General features: G+C 40.8%; 1 long non-coding RNA gene across 1 annotated transcript in view; it reads left to right on the top strand.

The window, feature by feature from the left end:
- Positions 1–24,725, top strand: part of LOC134730951 (uncharacterized) — a 283,270-nt gene that overhangs the window by 187,772 nt on the left and 70,773 nt on the right. The window contains exons 2-3 of the long non-coding RNA XR_010112891.1: positions 6,726–6,848; positions 18,650–18,765. This is a non-coding gene — a long non-coding RNA (uncharacterized LOC134730951). The remainder of the gene's footprint in view (positions 1–6,725; positions 6,849–18,649; positions 18,766–24,725) is intronic.

Here is a 24,725-nt window from a genome sequence, read left to right as displayed (position 1 = left end):
AGACCAAACAATAACGAAAGAAAAATAATAATGATAATATTAATTATAACATAACCTGGCACGGTGGCTCACGCCTGTAATCCTAGCACTTTGGGAGGCTGAGGCTGGTGGTTCACTTGAGGCCGGGAGGTCAAGACCAGCCTGGCCAACATGGTGAAACCCCGTCTCTATTAAAAATACAAAAATTAGCTGGTGCATGTGTGCCTGTCTTCCCAGCTACTTGGGAGGCTGAGGCAGGAGAATCGCTTGAACCTAGGAGGCTGAGGTTGCAGTGAGGCATGATTGTGCCACTGCACTCCAGCCTGGGTGACGGAGTGAGACTCTGTCTCAAAATAATAATAATAACAACAACAATAATAAAATACAGTAACTCTCAGTACTTAGCCCATATATCTACGGGGTGAGTTTTTAATGTCAACAACCTTTAATGTAATTTGGGAGCATCCCAGTGTAGAATCATGGAAATATTATTCATGGAATTTAGTTATTTTAAAAATGATTAAGCTTGATCATTGGCCAAATTTCATCATTAAACAACCAGCTTTTAGGGATTTTACTCCTTACTGATATTTTGATTTGCACAGTATTATAAAAGAGTCAGACAAATCTTTATTAAATGTAGTATTATAAAAGAGCCAGATAAGTCTTTATTAAAAAATAGTTTTTCCAAACACATCCTTACTTTCTTCCTGCCTGAAACCCAGGTGAAATTTACTGGAGCCCAGTAAATTCTAGCACTGTCTAACAAACTTAATTTAGGTCCCTGTTTACTTTTTAGCTAAACACTAATTAAACTACACTAATTAATGATGATGCATGTAAAAAATTAGTTTTATTTTCTTAACGGGAAATGTGAACACTGAAAAAAGTAGTTCAAATATTTAAGGGCTGCAATTTCTTTATAGTAAGAATAGCCTTGGATTCACTATATAAATATTTTATTATATTGAGTATTATTAAAGCAAAACAAAAACTACAGCTTTCCACTGTAAAGGAATATGTGGGGCAATGCATAGCACAAGTAACACAGGAGTACTCCTAAGTGTAAGGAGAATGGAGAAGAAAATGAAAATCCAAGCTCGTAAGGTCCAGTCAGCACCATCACCAGTGCTGTGTGCCAAGCATCACCTCGGTCCACTCCTGTATACATCAATAATAAATCACAAAATTTCTCCCAAGGATTGGCTGACCTTTTCAAGGACCAGATCAATTTTCTATGAAATAAAGGTGCAATGCAAGGAGAGCTCTGAGATAGAATAAATAAAATCATTTATTTGGAGGTCATTTTCATGCTAGTGAAGGGAAATGGGAATGTGAGAAATTTCTATTAAATACTCGAGTTTCAATCCTATTTCAATGCATTTTAGAAAACTGCAATTGCCCGTCTCCAGAGGAGGTCCACACGGGCATTAGCGGTTCCCATCAAAGCTACTGGGATGTCAACAGAGTAGGAATTGTTAGAGCTGCCAGGGAAGCAAGCATTATACTAACTGTGTTTAGAGATTAGGTCTGCTAACAGAACAGCAAGAGAAAGGAAGTATTGGGGTTAGTATCCAGTGTGTTTCCAGCAAGTCATTTGCATTTTCCCAGGGGTGAATTCTGTGAAGTCCAGTTTGATGTAACACAGCTTCGCTCCACCGTCGTGCTCTGTCAGCCCCTGCTTCTTGTTCCTGTCTTCACGGTCACGGCTGCGCGGCTGCCATCTAAATTCCTGCATGTGGGAAAGGGAGGAAACCAAAATGCCCAGAAGAGCCCATGCCCCACGTGGAAAGACAACCTCTGGAGGGAGCGCCACTCAGTTCCCCTTGGCTATGACGTAGGCACGTGGCCACGGTGAACTGCAAGGACATCTGGAATTCCATCATGAAGGTTCAAGTGGAGAAAACCCTAAGGAATAAGCAGCCATCTGTGAAGCACTCCTTATAAACTGTGTGTAGCTTCATTTTCACACATGGAGCACATTCATTCCCTCTCGGGGGCGACTACATTAAACTCCATCCTCTCACATCATCACCCCAAGATCTAAGACCCCTGGGGGTGGCTGCGTCCTCTGGGTCATGCTTGGATGCCTGTGGTCTGCTACAAACACACATTGCCGGGCAAGATGCCTGTCCACCAAGTGCCCAGCGCACATTGATGGGTCGTGAAAAGTGGACACCGTTAACTGTGTTTCAGAAAGAGGGTGGGGATTGGAAGCACGCAACAGTCTGTGCTCCACAACGACAATCAGATATTGCTGAGCAGGCTTGGTGAAGATTCTCCGCCCTGGCGATGGTCACGGGAGAAGGTTCTCTGACTTTTCTTTCTTCTTTTCTTTCTTTTTTTTTTTGAGACGGAGCCTCTCTCCATCGTCCAGGCTGGAATGATGCAGTGGCGCGATCTCGGCTCACTGCAAGCTCCGCCTCCCAGGTTCACGCCATTCTCCTGCCTCAGCCTCAGGAGTAGCTGGGACTACAGGTGCCCACCACCACGCCCGGCTAATTTTTTGTCCCTCTCCAGTGTGCTTCATGCAACATGACTCTGCTTCCTTGGAGGTTATTTCTGTGTCTGTTTTCTTTTAAAGCCACCTAACAACTGGGTGTTGGGGAGGAAGCCTTTGTCACGGGCTGCAAGGGTCTTTGCAGGTGGCTTCTCCCTGCACCCTTGGCTACGAAAAGTGAGGGGATTTGCACCAGGCTTGTTAGGTTTGGCAATAGAATTTTCTTTAAAACTGACTCAAATTCTAGTCTTTTTCCTTCTATGCAATTGCATGTTGATTTTTTTTTCTAAAATTATTTTTAATCCTTTTTTTTAAATTGGCCTTTGCCCACCATATCTCTCTTTCCTCAATTGTAACAAAATTTAGAAAACGAACCTGTAGCAATGCCACACTTTCAACTACATTCTTACCGTTAAATCATGATAATTTTTATATTTTATCTGTGCAGCTATTCTATGTATCTACTGATCTAACTCTATGTAATCTATCACCTATCATCTCTCTAGCTCTATTTACATATGTATCTATCTCTCTATCTAAATATAATGGTTGAGAAATAGTCATGTAAATCATGTTGTGGCCTCACTGGTTGAACTGGAATAATATATACACATTACTTATCTGAAAAATAATGAGACATTGTTTAGTTACATAATTAGTTGAATCCTACAGAGCATGTCCCTGAATCACCCTTCCCTTCCTTTGGAAATAGACAACTTTCCCACAGCATCACAGAGAAGCCTCTGCTCCAGGGCCCTCTCCCTCTGCAGACCACCTTTTCTCTCCTGAAAAAGGGGCTGTTGGTCTCTATGCCAGTGCTGGGGTCTTGCTGTTTTAGGAGCTGGCCTTCTCCTATCCCAGCTCCATAGAGAACACGTCCCCATTGGCTTCAGCCCATGGTCATTTGTTTGCTAAATATGTTTTGCTAATTTTTTTTGTAGAGAAGAGGTCTCATTATATTTCTCAGGCTGGTCTTGAGCTCCTTCCCTCAACCAATCCCCCTGCCTCTGCCTCCCAAAGTGCTGGGATTACGGGTGTGAGCTGCCGCGCCTGGCCTGCTTGCTAAATCGTTATTGTACACGATCACGCTGCTCTGAGTGGGCAGTGCACACGCTGTCTTTTCTTTATCTCCCCCTTCACCCAACACTCCCAATAGGAAACCATCTCTTTTATGCTTCAGTCTCATAGAGTGTTAAATGTGGCACTCAGCACCTGTTCTTGATTTATTAAATAATGTCGGAGAGATAATTAAACAGTTAGGCTGAGGCTTACTATTTGAGAATTCCGGCAGGGCGTTGTGGCTCACGCCTGTAATCCCAGCACTTTGGGAGGCCGAGGCGGGTGGTTCACGAGGTCAGGAGTTTGAGACCATCCTGGCTAACACGGTGAAACCCCGTCTCTACTAAAAATACAAAAAAAACTAGCTGGGCTTGATGGCACGCGCCTGTAATCCCAGCTACACAAGAGGCTGAGGCAGGAGAATTGCTGGAACCCGGGAGGCGGAGTTTGCAGTGAGCCAAGATCATGCCATTGCACTCCAGCCTGGGTGACAGGGCAAGATTCCGTTTTAAAAAAAAAAAAAAGAGAGAGAGAGAGAGAATTCCTTGTTTCTTTCATATACATGATTCACTCAACATCAAAATTACTTCCATAGTAAGAATGACCCACTCTTCACAAAACGTCTGAAAATAAGCACATGTGCCTAATGTTTATGAATTTTCTTACATACAAAAGAAAACCATCCTTGTAGAGTGTGTTCATGGCAAAAAAAAATAGCATTTATGACAACTTTATGGGTCCAATTAATATAATTATTAGATCTCTGTTTTAAGATTTCATTAATTATATTAATTTTATTTTATTTTACTACATGAAGTAGCTTGTATGAACTGGCGCTGGTTGTCATACTCAATTTAATGATTTGCTCCAGCTTTTCACAGCCTCGTTAAGCATTTTGTGTTTATCCAGTTAATTAAAAAATATTTGTTTTGTGCTAATATGTGCCAGGTGCTTTTCTAGATCTGGGAACAGAGGAATAAGTAAAACGGGAAAATTCATTTTGCGGGAGAGACAGATGATAACAAATACATTGGTACATTTTGTAGATTTTAGAAAGTTGCATGATTATAAGTACTATGTGTAAAAATAAAGAAGAGAGTAGGAGAGCAGCGGCTAGAGTGCCGGGTTTCTGTGTTATCCCGGGAGCTCTGGACCTGCCTGGAAAGCGGGGTGAGACCCGCAGCAGAGAATCTCGGGCAGAAGGGCCAGGAGGGCCAGGCCGGTGGGAATGTGCTCTCTGACCCTGGGAGCAGTGGTAAGGGGCCAGGAGCAGGGAGTGCCACCATGGCAGGGTTCAAAGGTCCCCGCGTTCGAGCCCTCAGATACCTGTTGAAATCCTAACACGCAAGTGTTGGTATTAGGAGGCTGGGCTTTGGGAGGTGATGACGTTGTGAAGGTGGAGTCCTCACAAATGGGACTAGGGTCCTTCCGAAGGGCCCTCAGAGAGCTCCCTCACCCCTCCGGATGGATATGAGGATTCAGTGACAGGCGCCATCTAGGAAGCGGGAAGGGGGCCTCACCAGACACCAAATCTGCCTGGATCTTGGACTTTCAGCCTCCGGAATTGTGAGAAACAAATCTCTGTGGTTCACAGGATTCTCAGTTGATCATGTGTCTGAGACTCTGTGTCTCAGAGTGAGGCTGAGATCTACCCAGGAAGGGAGGGCTTGGGGGAGAACTTCTGGGGACACAGCCAAGAATCTCGCTTGTATCACGAGAGAGATTGGAAGGTGTTGTAAAGTTTTCAATACGAGAGGTGAAAGTTGCTACGTTTATGTTTCTAAAGCAAAGATGTCCAGTGGTACCCCTTGGGAAGAAATTATGAACATAAAATGGGGAAGAAAGTCACCAATGTGAACTGAAATTCTGGGTAAGAATAAACCAAATAATCCTAGCAGAAACTGTATAAACCTGATAAGTGGTTTAGTCATACAAACAAACGAGCAAGTATTTTTTGAGTGATCGTTACTCATTAGGCACACAGGGATAAGGAAGAACTTTACGACCTCTAAGTATTTACAGATGACTTGGAGAGTCATGGCCCATGTATATTTTAAAAGAATAAGCAGTATTTTAAAGAATAAACAGCACAGACATAAGGATCAATGGTGCTCACTGGGGATGTAAGGGCATCGGTAATGTTGCATTTTGTGATCTGGTTTCTGGCTTCATGGATGTTTATTTTAGTATCATTATTGTATCTCACAGCCACTGTTCACACCCTTGTTAAATATGTATTTATTTATGGAATGGTTCATATTATAAATGTACAATAGTCTGGCAAAAAACAATCCATAGTTTCTAATTTAGCAAAGTGAAAACAGAACAACGTCCAAAAGAAATGGGAAAAGTTTCTTGGAGACAGCGGCTTTGATGTGTGAGAAAAAGGAAACACCTGCCTCTGACCAGCCACAGGGTTGCGTCTGCCATGAAGCCACCCAGGCAAATTTTGCCCTTCTGCGTAACTTCATAAACCCCCAACTCAGTGACTGAGCACAGCCCTCCGGAAGAATGTCCCAAGGGAAATAAGGGAAGAGCGTTGGTCCCCGTGGCTCTTTTGCCTAAATCAATGCATTTTTAGAAAAGATAAGTCCAGGCCGGTCATGGTGGCTCAAGCCTGTAATCCCGGAACTTTGGGAGGCCGAGGCAGGTGGATCATCTGGGCTCAGGAGTTCAAGACCAGCCTGACCAACATGGTGAAACCCCATCTCTACTAACTACAATAAATTAGCGGGGCGTTGTGGCACATGCCTGTAATCCCAACCAGTTGGGAGGCTGAGGCAGGAGAATTGCTTGAACCCAGGAGATGGAGGTTGCAGTGAGCAAAGATAGTGCTATTGCACCTCAGCCTGGGCAACAAGAGCAAAACTCCATCTCAAAAAAAAAAAAAAGTAAATATAAGTCCAATGATCCTAGACCTTGCCTTTTTCTGTACATAAGAGAACATCCACCAGGATTAGAGATTATGCCTCTGCCATCTATAACCTATGGACTCTTGCACCCAAACATTGATGAGCTTTGCTCTAAAGGAAACTCTGAGCATCTGCAGAACCCCCACCGCCAGCAGAGAAGCTGTGGGCTGAAACTCTGCTTTGGAGCAATCCGACAGAAACTCTCTAAAAGACTTGCCTGGATTGCAATCATCAGTAGGACTCTGAATAGGACTAATTTTCTTTTTCTTTTTCAGGTGGAGTCTCGCTCTGTCACCAGGCTGGAGTGCACTGGCACAATCTCAGCTCACTGCAACCTCCACCTCCCAGGTTCAGTCTCCTGAGTAGCTGGGACTATAGGCATGCACTTCCATGCCCAGGTAATTTTTTTAATTTTTAGTAGAGATGGGGTTTCACCATGTTGACCAGGATGGTCTCGATCTCTTGACCTTGTGATCTGCCTGCCTCAGCCTCCCCACATGCTAGGATTACAGGTGTGAGCCACCACACCCAGCCAAAACTAATTTTAATTATTTAAAAGGCTGATTTTTTTCATTAGTTGACAAATGGAAGGAATGATCAAACTTAACAAAATGTGACCTGGGAGGATTGGAAATTTTGCCCCTGCAGAGTGACAGATTCTTTAAGTAGCAGCCCTTGACTGTGGGGCTGAGGATGGCACAGGTTAGTCTAGAGTCCACCTCAGGGAGGAGGACAGCAGAGAGAGGCACCTGCAAGGATTAAAGTCTGAGTGACAGCTTGGATCTGGTCCTCTTGTCACTGTGTTGCTACCTGTAAAGGTCTTTGAAGTTAGGCAACCACAGGTCTAAAATAAAAACGCTAGAAGAAGCTTTCGGAGATATTCAATGTGTCTATCATCTGGATTGTGTTGATGGTTTCACAGGTGTTGGCATCTGTCCAGACCCATCAAATGGCATACATTAAATATATGCAGATTTTTGTATACCAATTATACCTCCATAAAAACACATTCTGAGCCCAGCTTCTGATGTGTAAAAACACTGACCACTTCAAAACAGACAACGTTTGTCAATATTCAGATACTGATGGGAATAGAAAAAAATATCTTGGTGAATATTTTCCATTTGAATGGACTATAATTATTTTGTCAGTGTTTAGGAGGGAAAAGTATTTTATCCTATGCATTTCTGATTTTAAATGGGTTTGTTCTAAATAAAACTTCAGGTAATAATTACACTGGAAATACGTAATAAATTTGGAGCAAATGGTACATTTACTTTATTTCAATGAAAAACAAACCTGCCTCACAACAATAACAACAAAACTCTGGAATACACTTCAAAATATGTAACAGACAATCTGAAGTCTCCCTGGATAACTGAATGATTGTAGCAATGAGGATTCACAGATGCTAGCAACAGGGTAGCATCTGATCAGCAATAATTATCAACATGTTTTTCTCATATGATGCCTCTCATTAAAATGCAATTTGTCAAATTGGAGAATTTCTAATGTGTTAGATTTAGTTTCATTGCGAAAGTTTTTTTTTAAATCAGATTCCCTCCTGTCGTGTCAACAACAAGAAAATCCATATTTTTGTCGAATTATCTCAGTGAAAACTACCAGATATCTGCTGAAAGCATAATGTAAATATTTGTGGTCTTACTTTGTACTGTTAATTAATACTGATCATATTTTATGTTGAATTCAATGGGCACCATTCAGAGACACTTCACTTTTACTGTCTAGATATTCAAAATTAGTTAATTGGCCTTTTGCTGATAACACAGCTTTAAAACTTTCTGAAGGCTTTGATTATTGCAAGCATCAGTCTTCTTTCTAAGTCGGCCTAAACCATACTTAAAGAAGCAATACTTGTCATGTACAGGCTAAGAAAATGAACTAATATCGGTAAAATACTCAATGTCTTTAGCCAAGTATTATGGTTTATGTTCTGGGTTGGTAGAAATAGGAAACAAACAGAAACACTTCACCTAAATCTCTCTATTCAAAAACTCTAGTAAATGTCTTTGGGCTGAAATGTCTGATATAAGTGATGAGAACACTTGTCTCATGGCATGAAGAGGTGTTGACCGATGCTGCTGTCTGTCAGGAACAGCGTCTTAGCCCCGCCACAAAAATCGCTTAAATTTTGAATACAAGTTCCATGAAGTGCACTGAGACTGCTACGCAGCAGTCATTTCAGAGACGTGGCCATACCAGCTGGATGACTCGTGTTGCCAACCTGCCCTGTCTGCAGTCACTCAGCAGGCATGGCTTTCAACATGTATCCTCTGTCCTCTCCAGCCGTGGTAAAGGTCTCAGACAATGTGAAGCTCGTCCCAAGCCAATGAGACCTCACAACATACTTTTCCCTTCAAACGTTTACCAAGAGCAGAATTGCATAGCCACAAGATAAGGGGAAAAGGAGATTCAGGAGCATGGGAAGAGATGAGGCACAGGTTCGAATTGCAGCTATCTCATGGCAACAATGATCAGGGCATTGCCAAATTGTTCAGGCAAAGCTCATGCCAGGTAGGTGAAGGCAAGGGCAAAGGACGAGGGAGCACCAGTCAACAGGTAGGACAGGGACACTGGATGAGGACACAAGGAGGAGAAAATGAGGTCCTCCCAGAACTCCGCTGCTCCCACTACACAATTCTAATGATGCCCTCGGTTCTAAGAATGACCTTGACAAAGAGAATTCAACATGGCAGCCCCCAGGTTACTCAGGACAAATGGACTTAACCCTTTTTATACGGAGGGCCACCACAAAAATGTATCTGAGGTGGTGTATACAAAGAAAGAACTGAAAAACCAGCAGTTTATTTGAGAGATGATTCTAGAGGCATCTATAGGGAAGTTGAGGATGGAATGAAGAAGGGAAGGCATTCAGAGAAGGGTGGATTGTTGAGCACTTTTATCTGTGGGCAACAGCTTCTGCCCTATCTTCTCCATCGAACACACTGTGATTTTACTTTCACTAAGATTTTTCTTCAGCTTAATAAAAAACTATTTGCTTATATCAAAATGAATCTTGTTTACAGTTGCCCTGTACTCATCAAGACCTCGGGCTCTTCACTCTTTTCTTGACAGTTATTATCTCTGGGAATAGGTCTTACTATTGATTAATAATTAATATCTAAAATGAGAATCACTTTCCTAGTTGCTCCCCACATTGTATTGTAAGAGGCTAGATGGCAAGATAATGTCTTATTTCAAACAATTAGCATAATGTCAAATGCGTATTACATGTTCAGTGTTTATTGGATGCACAGATCCGTACATTGCATATTCTTGGAGTAGGCGTGTGTATTTTTCCAGAAGCACACCAGACCCTTCCATAGACAAAATCTCTTGACTTTTGTAACTGTGTTTCATTGTCAGAAAGGACTTTGAGGTTTCTTTTGTCTTTGAAAAGTCCAGGGTCACTGACTGGTTCATGACGCCACTGCAGGTAGACAAGGAGTCTATAATTCTTTCATTTTTCTTATTTGTCCAGGGCTTCAGTTAGGTGCTGTTTTTCAGATAAAGAAATCAATACAGAGAGACCAAACCTATATGAATTGAATTTCATCAAAGAAGAGCTCTCACAGGAACTAACATTGAGTCCACGTAGAAAAGTGGAAATTCCCCCAGCGAGGAGTTTGGAGTTTTCACACTTGTGTTCTATGTTTAGAATCTCTACCAGAATAATTAAGCTACAAGTTGTTTATTGCAGCTTGTCTGAGACAAGCCAATAAGCCAAGACTGTATTTAGAAGTAGGTTATAAAATATACTCTCTTTATTTATCTGACCTACCTGCCTTTAAAATGAAGGTAGAATCTTGCTTATGTTGAGTAAAGAAACAAATACCCTGTTATATAACAGTAGACATCAAAGTATCTTTCTTTTTAATGCTTCTTGTATAATTTTCTTAACTGTTTTTTGTAGTTGTTGTTGTTTTGGTTTGGTTTTAATTGAGACAAGGTCTGGCTCTGTCACACAGGCTGGAGTCCAGTGGCACAATTTTGGACCACTGCAACCTCTGCCTCCTGGGCTCAAGCCATCCCCCACCTCAGCCTCCCAAGGAGCTAGGACCACAGGCATGTGCCACCATGCTCGGCTAATGTTTGTCATTTTTTGTGGCAATGAGGTTTGGCTATGTTGCCCAGCCTGGTCTTGAACTCCTGAGCTCAAGCAATCCACCTGCCTCAGCCTCTCAAAGTGCTGGGATTACAGGTGGGAGCCACTGTGCCCGGCCTTAGTAGTATATTTCTCTGAACACTGAAATATCAAACTACTCTAAAATATTCCCATCTTCTAACTCCTCTTAAAGAATCACTTTCTTATGTTAAAAAATCCAATTTATCTCACTATGAGTCCAACTGGATAATGTATTTCTTAAGTTTGTTTTAATTTGTTTGTTTTAGATCAGAAATAGTTTATGAAGATTACTTGTCACAAATATTTCTAAGGGGAAGAACTGCTGCTATTCATGAGTCATTTCAAGTTCGCTTGACTTGACACAGTTTCTATGACACAAATGTTCTTTTCAGGAATAATGATCTGTAATGTAGAACATTTTATGTTTTGCAAAATACAACTGAATATATATACTGTGTGAAAGATATACTTATTGTACAGCATGATGCTTCGAAAAACATCTACTTTCTATGCCACATTCTTTTAGCCGAGATAAATTGTTTTATGTAGGATGACTTCATAGTTTATTGCCACTGAAGAATCTCATTTTATTTTATGCCGCAGAAACAAAGACAAACACGGACTTCAAGAGATTATGTACCATTGCAAAAGCAATCCCTGAAGAAAGGTCATTCCATAAAGGGTGATCAGAAATGATGGTTTAAGCCATCTGTTTAGATAACCAAAGATATTTTTCCTATTATTAATGTACATTACAAAGATAAGCAAGAATTAATTGAAAAGAACTGAACTGGTAAACATATAATTAACTATACAAATATTAAGCATGCATAGTAAAAAGCAAGAATGTAGATTTATAATAAAAATGTGTGTTCAAGGTAAATCGATAGTCCCTCTGCATGACTATGAATGAAACACGCAGTTAGGAAGGGAAGGGGAGGGAAACATCACTGAGAATCCGTGACCTGCCAGAGAGTGTAGAGATAAGTTCATTGGATTTTCCAAACAGCCTTAGCTGTATGCATTATCACCGTAATTTAGCAGATGAGAAAACCTCCATTTAAAGAGATTTTCTAGTTTGTTACATAAAACACAAAACACAGTGTAATGAAGTCAGTGGATCAAATGGTAGAAAAATCTGGCTATGTAATATGCTGCTTACCCAGCAAAACACTTGGAACCATAATTCAAAGTGGCATTAAAAGAAGTTTTGATCAAAAATTTTAAATTATTGACCTTATAAAAACATAATCAAATGCATTTTCCTCATTTTGGAGCTTTGAAAAACTCATTCAAGGTTATTTTGCATTTTAAGCAGAAAAGATTAAATAAAGAAGGTGTTTTGTCCTTGGTAGAATCAGAAATGAGGTAAGTGAAAACAGAGTTTATTAATACATGATATTGCCTAATGCCTGGGAGGTGTTAGATCAATATTTGTTCCATGGTTTTGGGAGTACATAAAGTAACAGTTAGTTCAATAAAGAAAATTAAGTGTTAATAAGTGACAAACGAGGTATAATGCTGACTGAAAATTAAAGAAATCCTATTCTAATCATTATTATAGTTACGCATCTGTCATCTATTTCCTTCCCAAACTCTTTTATGTAAAGTTATAATTTATGTTTAATTTTGTGTTCAGCATACTCCGGTGCCCGATGCAAAAACTGAAGATTAATTCTACACTATTCCCCTAAAATGTTTTGATTCTGAAAGCAAAGCATGGCTTTTCTCTGGGTAGTATGTACATACTTGTTGAGTCTATTCCTGAACAAATCAATGGGAAGTTGCATTTCTCAGCAATATTTGTTCTATCGACTTTTACACTGTAGGACTAACTCAATTACTAGGAAAGGAAGCTATTTTATTTTGAAGTCATGTCAATGCTATGCAAGTCAAATTGCAGGATTTTCACTCTGAAGATAACATAAATATGTTTTAGGCAGGAAGCTTCAAAACAGTCTCGTCATGTTTCAGTAGGATGAGATGTCCACGGGATAATTTGCTGCTGGCCCTGTTTGCTCGTTGGATGCCTGGGCAGTTAGAAATAGCCGCAGGGAAGGCAGAGGCTCCAGTGGTCTTTACGGACGCTCGAGCACAATCGAGTTTCTGAAAGGCCCTAATAACCCACTCACACGGGCATCCCGCGATCCATGCACGAACCCTGCAGTCAGGAATCAGAATGAGGATTGGCAATCCTGCCCACGCAAGAAAGATCGGAGCCCTTCCGGGACATGGGCCAGTGTGTGGAGAGAATTTAGAAGAGCTCAAATTGCTTTCAAAAATGACATCTGCCCACAAAGGGCATGAACACCACAGTGCTTGGTACCCGATCTCCTCTCAGTGGCAAAAGCGGTGAACACGAAGCAGGTTAGAGAAGCTGGTTATGACATCTTCTCAGGCCTCAGAAGAAAAAAAATGGAATTATGATGAAATGGTCTAAAAATCTTCCTACAACTATTTAAGAGTTGCAGTCTCTATTCCAGCTACTCAAGTATTGTATAAAATGGACCCATCTATATAACTGCCAATTTCAAACAACTGTCCTGGCAGAAAACCACTCTACATAGGGAAGCTGGTCACTCATTTTTTAAGTGTACTTTCAGTGGACAGCAGCTGCCACATGATCGGGTGATGGGTGCCTGAGCCACTGCATCCCATAGAACAGTTGACCAGCCATGGCTCCAGGAAGCAGGTGGGGGAGCTGGGCTGCAGTTATAAAGGCCACTAGATGACACTATTTCCATACTAAGGAGACAAGATGGGCAGTCCAGGTCCGTGGACCACCAGGGACAAAATCTCTACAATATTCTTACAAAAAATGGGCGGATTGGACAGGCGCCGTGGCTCACGCCTGTGATCCTAGCACTCTGAAAGGCCAAGGTGGGCAGATCGCCTGAGGTCAGGAGTTTTAGACCAGCCTGGCCAACATGGTGAAACCCCATCTCTACTAAAAATACAAAAATTAGACAGGCGCGGTGGTGGACGCCTATAATCCCAGCTACTCGGTAGCCTGAGGAAGGGGAATCGCTTGAACCCGGGAGGCGGAGCTTGCAGTGAGCTGACATCACACCACTGCACTCCAGCCTGTGTGACAGAGCAAGACTCCATCTCAAAAAAAAAAAAAAAAGGGGGGGGGTGGATAATGGACAGATGGATGAATGAAGAGATGGAATGAAGTATAAACAAAATTTTTACATTTTGTTAGTACCCAACTGATGACAAGGATTACAATGTTTTGTGCAAATGCCACATTAGTTTACGAGGAACCTTAGCATATGAAAGCTGATTTGGGTGTGCTGTTTTCCCTGCTTCTTACCACTCTTCACAGGTTCTGCTCAAAGCTACTTCACTAGGTGAGTCCAGCTGCTGGTTTCCTTCCTAGCTAGTGCACCAGTTCTGAGGGGGATCAAATGCATTTCTCTCTGTTGTGGTGTGTATATACGTGTATGCGTACATGTGCATATATACATATATATATATACACACACACATATATATACATATATATATACGTATATATATACACATATATTTACGTATATATACACACATATATATACGTATATATATACGTATATATATATGTTTTAGCATTCTTTGAAAAATCAGCAAATACAATCATTTCTTAAACTGCCTTGAGTGTACATTTTCCAATGACACAATCCTTGTGTCTTTGTGATTCAACTCTCCCCCATTTTCTTCTCTGCGGATGAATTGGGATCATGGTCCTTGAAGGACCTTATCTGAGCGGGTCAGCGACAAGCCCCCAACGATTGGCTCCTCGTCGGTGTCTTCCTGGTATCTGGGAGTGCATCCCCAACTGAAAAAATCTATCTGAAATAGGCTAAGAAAACCATCACCTCGCAGAAGTCAAAATTGCTAGCCATATGTATTTTAACTGAATTCCTTAGATATGAGGAATCTTAAAAATCATAAACAAATAGGCATATCTCTTTTTTCCCTAGACCAAAAGTAACAAAACAACAACAAAAAACCAGGGGGGGCGCAGTGGCTCACGCCTGTAATCCCGGCACTTTGGGAGGCCAAGGTGAGTGGATCAGGAGGTCAGGAGATCAAGACCATCCTGGCTAACACGGTGAAACCCCGTCCCCAGTAAAAATACAAAAAATTATCCAAGTGTGGTGGCGGGTGCCTGTAGTCCCAGCTACTCAGGAGGATGAGGCAAGAGAATGGCGTGAACTTGGGAGGCAGAGCTTGCAGTGAGCCAAGATCGCACCACTGCACGCCAGCCTGGGCAACAGAGTGAGACTCCGTTTCAAACAAACAAAACAAACAAACAAACAACAAAAAAAAATAAAAAATCTTTCAGATTAAGCTACTCAGTTAAAAATGTAAAGCTGGAAATGCTCTTCCATCGACAACTTCTAATCGAAGCATCCTTATTCTTTAGTAATTTTCACTGTGTCTTGTCATAAGGGAAACATCAAATATTTTATGTAATGATTGATTAACAAAAAATCATAATATATGTTAATAACTAAAATTATGTAAAAATAGGTATTTTTCACTCAGGATCAGAAATATTTGAACTATTTAATTCAATGATTCCAAGTTATAAAAACCTTAAAAGACTTTCTTTTTGAAAATGTCACTTTGATTTTCATATGAACTAAATTTTATTTCTCATTACAGTGTTAAGTCCAAAATGTTGAATTAACATTAATTTATTGGCCTATTATGATGAATATGCAACAGATACAAGCAGCTATAACCATTCCTTTATAGCTTTTAATTATATACACAAAAATGATAAAATAGTTATATATGTATTATATATGTGTGTATATACATATATACACACATATGTGTGTGTGTATACATATATATATATATGAAGGGCCTTATGTATTCATATGTGTGCTTCTAACATATATGAGCCAGTTGCAAAGTTCATAATTTAAAACAACCTATTCCAGATTAATAATTTAATAATCTTTGTTCTTTCTTCACCAAAGCCTATTTGATACTTTCTTGTCTAAAGTGCCTCAAGGTTTAGATGTCCACAGTAGCTGTGCATGAGCATTTTGAATACACGGTGGTTAGAAAAGACATGAGAATAGCCAGAATTAAAATGAGAAAAGTCCAGAATTGAAATGAGAACAATCTACATAAAACAGATTAATCAACACCACATTTGAACCCAAATTACACACCCGTCATCTCACACATATTCTGCTTTCTCACGTTCAAAGACTGATGTACATGGCAAAGTCATCTCGAGGAATTCATTATATTTTTATTACAAGAAGAAAAGTGCATTTGGAGAATTTCAGCTTCTAAGAATTATTTGTATATGGCAGAATTTACCTTTTTAATTAGAATCGTACACTTATTCCCTATTTAAAAATGCAAAATAAGAAAAATAAATGAGGTTTATGAGGTTTTAAAAAGTGGGCTAAATTAAGATCCATCCTAAATATATTTTTTAAGTTGGAGATTTTAGGATTTATGAGTAACACATTGAGTCAGACTCTAAATATTCCTTTATTCAGACAGAAGATACTGAAGAAGCAAATCAGTGTTTAGTCAGAAACCAGTCAAACAAGAACATCCGGCCAGGGTCCTGCTTGCTGGGTGGTTTCTGCGTAAGCCTCAACACGGGCAGAACATTTTCTAAAATCTTCATGTCTGGATTAAAATAAAGAGGATTAGAAAAATGAAAATTCCATTGTTAGAGTAAAGCTTCATACATCAAACACATGAATTTGAAAATTAAGTGCATTACATTTTTAAGTGCTTTCTTGGTGTGTCTGGAAAATGTAGAATGAGTTCTTGAAAATGAATGAGAGTAAAAAATGTTTCTTTGTTTCTTTTAGTTTTTTTTAACTGAAAAAAGTTTAATTTTTGAGAGGGGGAGAAAGATGACTACTAGTATGCATCAGCAGAATAAAGTTTAAAGGAAGCATGCAGTTGTTGAGCAAAATCTTGTGCCCTAAGGATGAATGACAGTGATAGCAAATACCTGTGGCCTGCTGTGGGCTACGTAAAGGCTTCTACAACTCCATTGTTTTCAATCAAGGCAAGGCCGGGCACGGTGGCTCACGCCTGTAATCCCAGGAGTTTGGGAGGCTGAGGTGGGCATCGCTTGAGCCCAAGAGTTTAAGACCAGCCTGCGCAACACAGCAAAACCCCGTGTCTACAAAAAATATAAAAATTAGCCAGGTGTGGTGGCACGCACCTGTAGTCCCAGCTACTATGGAGGCTGAGGTGGGAGGATGGCTTGAACTTCAGGAGATTGAGGCTTCAGTGAGCCCTGTTCACACCACTGCACTCTGGCCTGGGCAACAGAGCAAGACCCTACCTCCTAAAAAATAAAATAAAATAATAGTTGAAGGCAAGATTGTGTGGATGGCACAAGAAGAGTTGGAGAAGTCGAGAGAGACCTTCTGTCTGCTGAGGGCAGGATGCATGAGCAGGGCACCTCCTGGTAATGGAGGAGAGGCAGAGCTATGAGACCCCTGGGGAGGACCCCTGAATGCGGGGCAGAGGATGGAGAGGCAGTTACACTCTAAGGGCTAGCTGAGAGCTTAAACATCATGCACTCGTGTGATGCTTTCTTTCTAAGATCCTCCTTCATGTAAATCATCTTTGTTGTTGGTTGCCGCACTCACACGTTTTCCTTTCTACATTTCCCTTTGTAATTTTAGTGGAAAGCCACAGTTGGAAAAGTAATGCAATCTCCAATGGTCATCACCAATCTCCAGGCCAACTTTAAAAACACGAGAGAGGCCAGGCGCGGTGGTTCACGCCTGTAATCCCAGCACGTTGGGAGGCCAAGGCGGGCGGATCACGAGGTCAGGAGATCGAGACCATCCTGGCTAACACTGTGAAACTCCGTCTCTACTAAAAATACAAAAAATTAACCGGGCGTGGTGGTGGGCGTCTGTAGTCCCAGCTACTCCGGAGGTTGAGGCAGGAGAATTGCTTGAACCTGGGAGGCGGAGCTTGCAGTGAACTGAGATCACGCCACTGCACTCCAGCCTGGGCGACAGAGCGAGACTCTGTCTCAAAACAACAACAAAAAACCCCACAAAAAACCATAACAACAACAACAACAACAACAACAGCAAAAAACACGGGGGGGAGGAGGAGACTGTTACGCCGTGCTCTGACGAGAAGTCTGCCATCCTCCAACTTTTCTTCTGTTTTAGATTGTTTGGTTGGCTGGTTGGTTTTTGTGTGGCTATGAAGATTTTTTTTTAATACTCAGTAATACTCGGTAATGTTACTGTAATATCTTCAGGGGTACATGTTTTTGTAAAACACCTTTTAAAAACACTTTGTAAAATTTTAATATGAGGACGTATTTCCTTTCTCCATATCTGAGTAATTGCCATGAAGTATACCTTGGAATATTACATTTTTCCCAAATCTTCCATTAATTTTTATGACATACATATAGGATATTCTTGTTCTATTATTTCTATGCCTTTAGATCATTTCAATATTTTCCATATTTTTTCTCGACTGTATTTTTTTCTGCTCTATTTAATGAATCACTGGGCTTTATTTGGCTTTTTTGGTTCCTACTTCAAACCACCCATTGAGCTATTAACTTCAATGATTGTATTTCTCATTCCAAAAGTCATTTTTCTAATAATTTTAGACAATTTTGATCTTGCTTTACTGTTTTTTTTTAATCGTTTTGAACATTTGAAGATGTTTATTTTGGTTTCTCACTCATAATTGCTTTATTTGGGAGGATAATTATTTTCTGGTGTTCCTCACACTGTTTGTAACTTGTGTCATGGGGAATCTGTGTCAGGCTCACCTGCTATGCCACCACAACCTCTGGAAGCTGTAAGGGAATGGCTCCAGGGGAGGTTTCAGCAGCGCAGCATGTGCGTGGGAGAAATCAGGGCCCCCAGTGTCAATAGTTGTTTGTTTTTCCACTCATGGCCCTGCCCATTTGACAGGCTGTCCTATTTTTTTAAGACTTAGTAGGAGAGATTCTTCTTGCTTTTGTCCTCTGTATTTCCTACTCACTTCACAGACAATGAGGAGAACATTATAATTCTTGTTTTCTTGCAGGTAATTCAGTTCCAACCCCTTCAGTGACAGCAGAGAGACCCAGGCCACCTTCCTTGAGGATTTCGGAGCTGCAGCCCACAGCCAGGGCCAGAGTGGACTCAGCTCTCCAACCCACGGTGATATTACAATTCTTGTTGTGTTCCTAGCTGTGGGCTTGTTCACCTCGGGATGGCAAGGGCGTGGCACAAACACCCCCACATTTCCATTCTGTGTTATGAAGTCCGCGTAACTTTTCAATGTGTGTGACAGACAGGTGAACAAATGGCTTCTCATTGTCTTCATCTGCCATTTAAAAGGGGTACTCCCTCTTAATCTGAGGCTGTAATCATTTATTCTGATTCTGATTCTACATTGATGCTGATGTCTTGTCCAGGGATTGCCCTGCGTGTGTGGTGAACCTGGGGGTAGGTCTCGGTTACTGCGTAGCCTGTGCCCAAGAGAACTTCCCTCTGTCCTGCTGTCTGTCTCAGGGTTTTTGGCGTCTGGTCAACCTTGGACCATCCTCTGTGTCATCATTTTAGTCCTTCCCATGTAGGTCATCTGATGTAACATTGTCCTGTTTGCGTTTGAAATTGATGCATTTAAATTTATTTGGAGTAAATCGCTGATAGAATTCCACCAGAAACCAACTGCTATAGCTAAAATAGTATTTGCAAGCACAATGACACCCTCTCAGTAGCTTAAAAGCATAACTGTTAGGCTGATAAATAATTAGCATGCTTTGGCGCTGCCTCATATAATCAGTTCTTAAAATAAGATTTCTCTGTGTTAACACAGGACATCATAGTTGAAAGTTCTAGCCCCAAAAGTCCATCTTCCGATTTTGTAGAAAATTTCTTGTTTAAAATATGTACAGAACAGCAAAAATGGTTAACTTTCTGCCAATTTTATACAATTCCCAATATGATTTATTTTCAAGCAGAATATCATTTCTGATCCACAAGAAATAATCAACCCCTAAGAAAATTTAATGAAATACATTATTTTCTACCATGATGTGACAATTGACAAATTAACTGGTATTACCACTGAAATCATTTTCTTCATGTCTTTTATGCCTATTTTTGTGGCTGATACTTGTTGAGACTTGACAATTTATAAGTCAGATTAAAAATCTCAGGAATTAGCTGACAGAAATTCCATTTGAGTTTAAAATAGTTCCCACTGAGCTTATTATATATTATCATGGCAGTAAAGATTATGAAGTCAGGTCCCAAACTTATTTGACCTACAGAATGGTTTATACCATCATGTGAATTGTAAATAATAGAGTTTGGGGGAAAAGCCTTTATAAATCAAAGGGTGGAATAGGTTTTAATAAAATCACATTGACATGTACAATACTGTGAGAGAAAAAATGTTTTTTACAGAGACTAATATATCCTTGAGAAAATAACTTTAGATGCTGCATCTTGTTACTAGTTCACAGAGCGGTATAGAGCCAGAGCTACATCTAGAGAGATAGGAATATAGAGAGAGAAACCGTGAGAAAGACAGAGAAAAGACAGAGAGAGAGAGGAGAGACAAAACAGAAATAGAGAAAGGGGGAAAGGCAGGAGAGAAGGAGAGGGAGGCAGAGACAGACAGTGGGGGGAAGAGAGAGAGAACAGCAGAAAGCAAGAGAAACAGGGAAGGTGGAGAATTAGAGAAGGAGAGAAACAGAGACACAGAGGCAGAGAAAGGGAGAGAGGGTGGGAGAGACACAAAGTGGCTTCGTTTTCATTCAGAAACTAGGACTCCCTGGGTAGCCCAGGGGCCTTCTCCCTTCCTCACTGTACACACAGACTCCCGATGCCTGCGTGCCCTGGCTGTGTGCAGCTTTGTGTTTCTCTTGCTCATGGTAAGTGGCATCAGGTTGAACGCTGGTCTCAGCCTTTGCTGGAGCAAGACCTCTGTCAAAGCAGGTATGTAGCTGTGCCTGAATGCCAGTCTTGTTTATTTCCAAGTCTGCTCCTTCAGGCTTTAAAGTATCTTGTCCCCTTCCCTATATCTCTATGAATATACAATCTCTTGGCTTTCCATGTCTCCATTTTGCTCCTCAACCTCTCCCTTTTTCCTTTCTACTTTCCTAGTCCCCCCAGCACATCACTCGAGCCCTATTTACATGTCCTCTGTGTGGAACTGAGGGTGGCTCACTTCTCCTGACGGGATGCTTTCAGGTGCAGTGATTTGTGGCAGTAACGGCCTCAGGGTTGGGCCTGGGGCGCTTGTTTGCCCCTCCATGACAGTACGTAATGCCTGGCTCAGTGGCCTCGTAACCATGTAGCTTTCCTTGCGGTTGCTCGGTCGGAGTGGCCCGTGAAGGGACCCCAGGGGTGCTGAGTGTTTCTAACTCAGGTCTGTGGAGGGAACGCTTGTGTCCAACTGCACTGGCCAACCAGACACGGAAAATGAGAAACTTGAACTCTCAGCTCAAAGCACAGTCAGACAGGAGTTTCTATGGAGGAGCCAAAGGGATTTCTTATTTCTTTTAACTATAGAGTTTTTATACGGATAAAAAAAGTCTCTAAATCTAATTGTGTTTTGCAAAATTGTGATGTACATTGAACCCCCAGGGTCTCGAGGATGTCATGTACTATTTACAACACTGAGACGTAGTGGGCTACCAAGCTTTAGAATGGAGCTGTGGGGAAAATTCGGAAGATTTTTAGACATGTGTGTTCCGAATTCCCTCCCATGTCTCCCTTGCCAGTGAAGCTGCTCTCCATCTTCTCCTGAGGGAGACAAGCCTCCCTTGGCTGGAAGACTGCAGTCGTTTGGGTGAATGGTCAGGGAATTGAAGAAAAGAAAAGTGTAGAACTCACCCCAAAGAGAAACGTGAACAGATGACTTGCGGTGGGCGTTGTGGCTCATGTTGAATATTCGTCCGAGGACACCAGTGGTGGAGGAGCTCTCGAATCAGGTGGACAAGGGAAATCATCTCTGGGTACTTCTTTGTCTCTTTGGGTTTAGTTTGTTTTGATTTGTTTTTGACTTTATCTTGTTCCCATAGTTAGGTTTTGCCGCCATAAAATGAATCAGGGAGCTGTCCAACATCCTGCCATATAGAACAATCCACTCCTAAGTTGTACTTCAGTAACAAAACGAATCTCTCTTTAACGATGTCTCCTTCATCAACTTTCCAAAAATGTACGTGGTACTTTCAGTGATTGATTCAAATGTTCTATTCAATTTTGAGTCAACACTGGTAATATATATTCTGTGTACAAAATCAGCCTAATTGTCCAGGCTTCTGAATTAGAAGATATAATACTACAGTTGCATGCATTATTAGCCTATAATACTTCATCTCTTTTATATCTGTGGTTATATGATGTTTTCATCATTTCTAATTATGTTTTCTGTTTTTGCATTACTGTGCTCAATACCTTTTTTGTTTCATTTTTACAAAGAACCAGGGTTTCTAGTTACTTATTATTTATACTTTTTGTTTCTTGCTTTATTAATTTAAACTTTTTTCTTATTATTTTGTAGTTTGTGTTTCCATTTGGTTTATTCTGGTGAAGTTGTTCAAATATGATACAATGACAGGAAAAAGTTCCTTTTTATTAAACTGCACAACCATTGATATCTAAGCATTATTTTAGTCAGTGGTACTCTGTTTTTCGTTGAATTCTATGCAATTTACAATTGCATCTTTTGATGTAAGGATATCTTGGAGAGACTTTATTAAACTTCACAGATGCTAAAGGTTGTTTTTTATTTTTATGTTTGTATTTTTATTAGATTTTTTAAAAATGTAATCTCCAGCATTTCAAAATTACTTTGCCAGTACTTGAAAAAATGTTGGAACTTCTCCGTGGACATAAATATTGATTTTAGTTATGTATAGGCTATATCATTTTGCAGACATTTGTTAAACCACATGTGTTTATTATATATTTTTGTTTCTCTATATTCTCACTAATTTTTACTTTATTGTGTCTGCTATATTCTAAAAGAGATGTATGATTATCATCTACCAAGATTATAAATTATAAAGTTCTCCCAAATTTAGAACCATCTTTGCTTTGTAAATTGAACAGCTATATTCTTTGGTCTAGAATGGTTAATGTTTGCTATGCCCCCTTCCTTATGCTATTTCATACCATATGAAATTTTATTTAATGTTTGTCTTCAACTTATTTCACGAATTCATGTTTTAATCTTAAATTTCACTTTGACGGATATTGGATTTGTTCAACTTCTATCATTTAACTTTCAAACTTATTTTTATGGAACAAACAAAAAAGTAATATCCTTTAAGTATATCCTGTACAATATCTGAGATAGATATACTTATATAATATATATCTCAGCATCTGAGATATATAATGCATGCCCATTATAGATACATAATACATATTTTTATATATTGGTTGGTGCAAAAGTGTGCGGTTTTTGCCATTCCTTTTAATGACAAAAACTGCAATTACTTTGCACCAACCTAATAAAAATATATAATATATATTATTCTTTGGAAATTGAAAAACAACTTGTGTTCTGTAGTTTATCTGGCACCGCTAACTACTGCTAGTCTCATTCAGTTTTTCTCTTTTGTGTAACTTTTTTTACTCATTGAGATCGTATCAGTTATTGTTTAGCTTTAGAGGTGTTAACTTTTATCATAATATCCCTGTATGTGATGTGTGCGGTTTGTTTTATTTTTCTTTTTGTTTTGTGGTTGCTATTGTTTTGTGTTAATCATTGATCCTGAGAATTACTGAAGAAATCTGTTAATAAGAGGGCTAGCCATTGTTTTCTGGCTCCAAAACTCAAAGTGTGCCACACCCAGGGATCTGGAGAACGAGCCTTGTGGAGACACCCACTTAGGTGTATGCACCCTCTCCCTCCCAGCCCATGAATCTCTGCGACTAAAGATTTCCCCAGACGCTCCCAGGTTCCTCCTGATCTGTAGCATTGTCGTCCCTGCCACTGACCAGGAAGCCCTCTGTGCTCCCATAGCCCCTTCAGAAACCTGTGACTTCCTGAGTCCTAAGTCTTCAGCAGAAACAGCAGCTGCCCCACGCCTTGAGTGGCAGCAGGACCCTTTCTGCCCTGATCTCCACTCAGCGCTGGAAGCCTGGTGAGTCTGGTGGTAAAAGGGATGGCAGCGGATTCCAAGGTGACCTGGGAGACTTCGGTCATTCCCAAGCCCTGCCATCACTTGTGCTTAATTGCGGGAGACCAAAGGTGTGACATCCTTTCAGCTTCAGCTTTGTCAGTATGGAGGGACTAGACTCTCCATGTGGACCCATGTCAAGTCACTCGTGATCATCAACCTGCATATTGTTTCTTTTTTCTTACTGTATCACTTAGAGTAGCGTCAGGAAATGAAGGGTTCATTTGAAATTAGGTTGCTCAAGAAGAGTTAATTTTCAAAACGACTTGTACAGCAATCTTTTGTTTTTTCTCATACTCTTCTGATCATCTCCCTACTTCAGTTGGGACAACACCTAAATGGGGTGGCCCCTCGGCCTCCACACGTGGATGCAGCACCACACAGGATAGCTGCTTTCGGTGCAAATTCCGGGCCAGAGAGCAGGTGTGTGGAATTAGCCACGGACCCATGGTGCAAATTGGGAGAATGGGATACTAGTGAGATTTAGTCAGATACATTTCCCATCCTTTCCTCTCTTGGAGACCGAGATGTGGTTCTCCTTGCATCCCCTCAGGATAATTCCTGAGCACCAAGACAGCAGAGCTGGAAGAGGGACCTGCTACCTCTGTGTAGCTCTCTCACTCCCCAGTCCCTCTAACTCACCGCTGGGTGCTTCTCCCTCCCAGTTAAGCTGATTCCTTGACATTGTAGCCTTGGGCTGTGCCTTCCCCAGAACTTTGGCAGGAAAGGGACTATTTACAAAGGCATGGGTTAGGCTGTGGGAGATGTTCAAGAAATAATTCTGAGACTAGCAGCAGGAAGGCCATTCTCTCAAATCTCACTTACTCCAGACCTGATAAGGGGGAGAGTTTGGGTTGAAGAAAACGCAAGTAGGTGTTCCTATTGTCTGGCTGCAATGAGGAGAACAGTTACCTTTAATCCAGGGACGTGGCCATCCTGAGAGGGCCTGGCTGAGTGTTACTGGAAATAAATACC

This window comes from Pan paniscus, chromosome 7, assembly GCF_029289425.2.
Source record: "Pan paniscus chromosome 7, NHGRI_mPanPan1-v2.0_pri, whole genome shotgun sequence".
NCBI lineage: Eukaryota > Metazoa > Chordata > Mammalia > Primates > Hominidae > Pan > Pan paniscus.
This window is presented reverse-complemented; position numbering and strand designations above follow the sequence as displayed.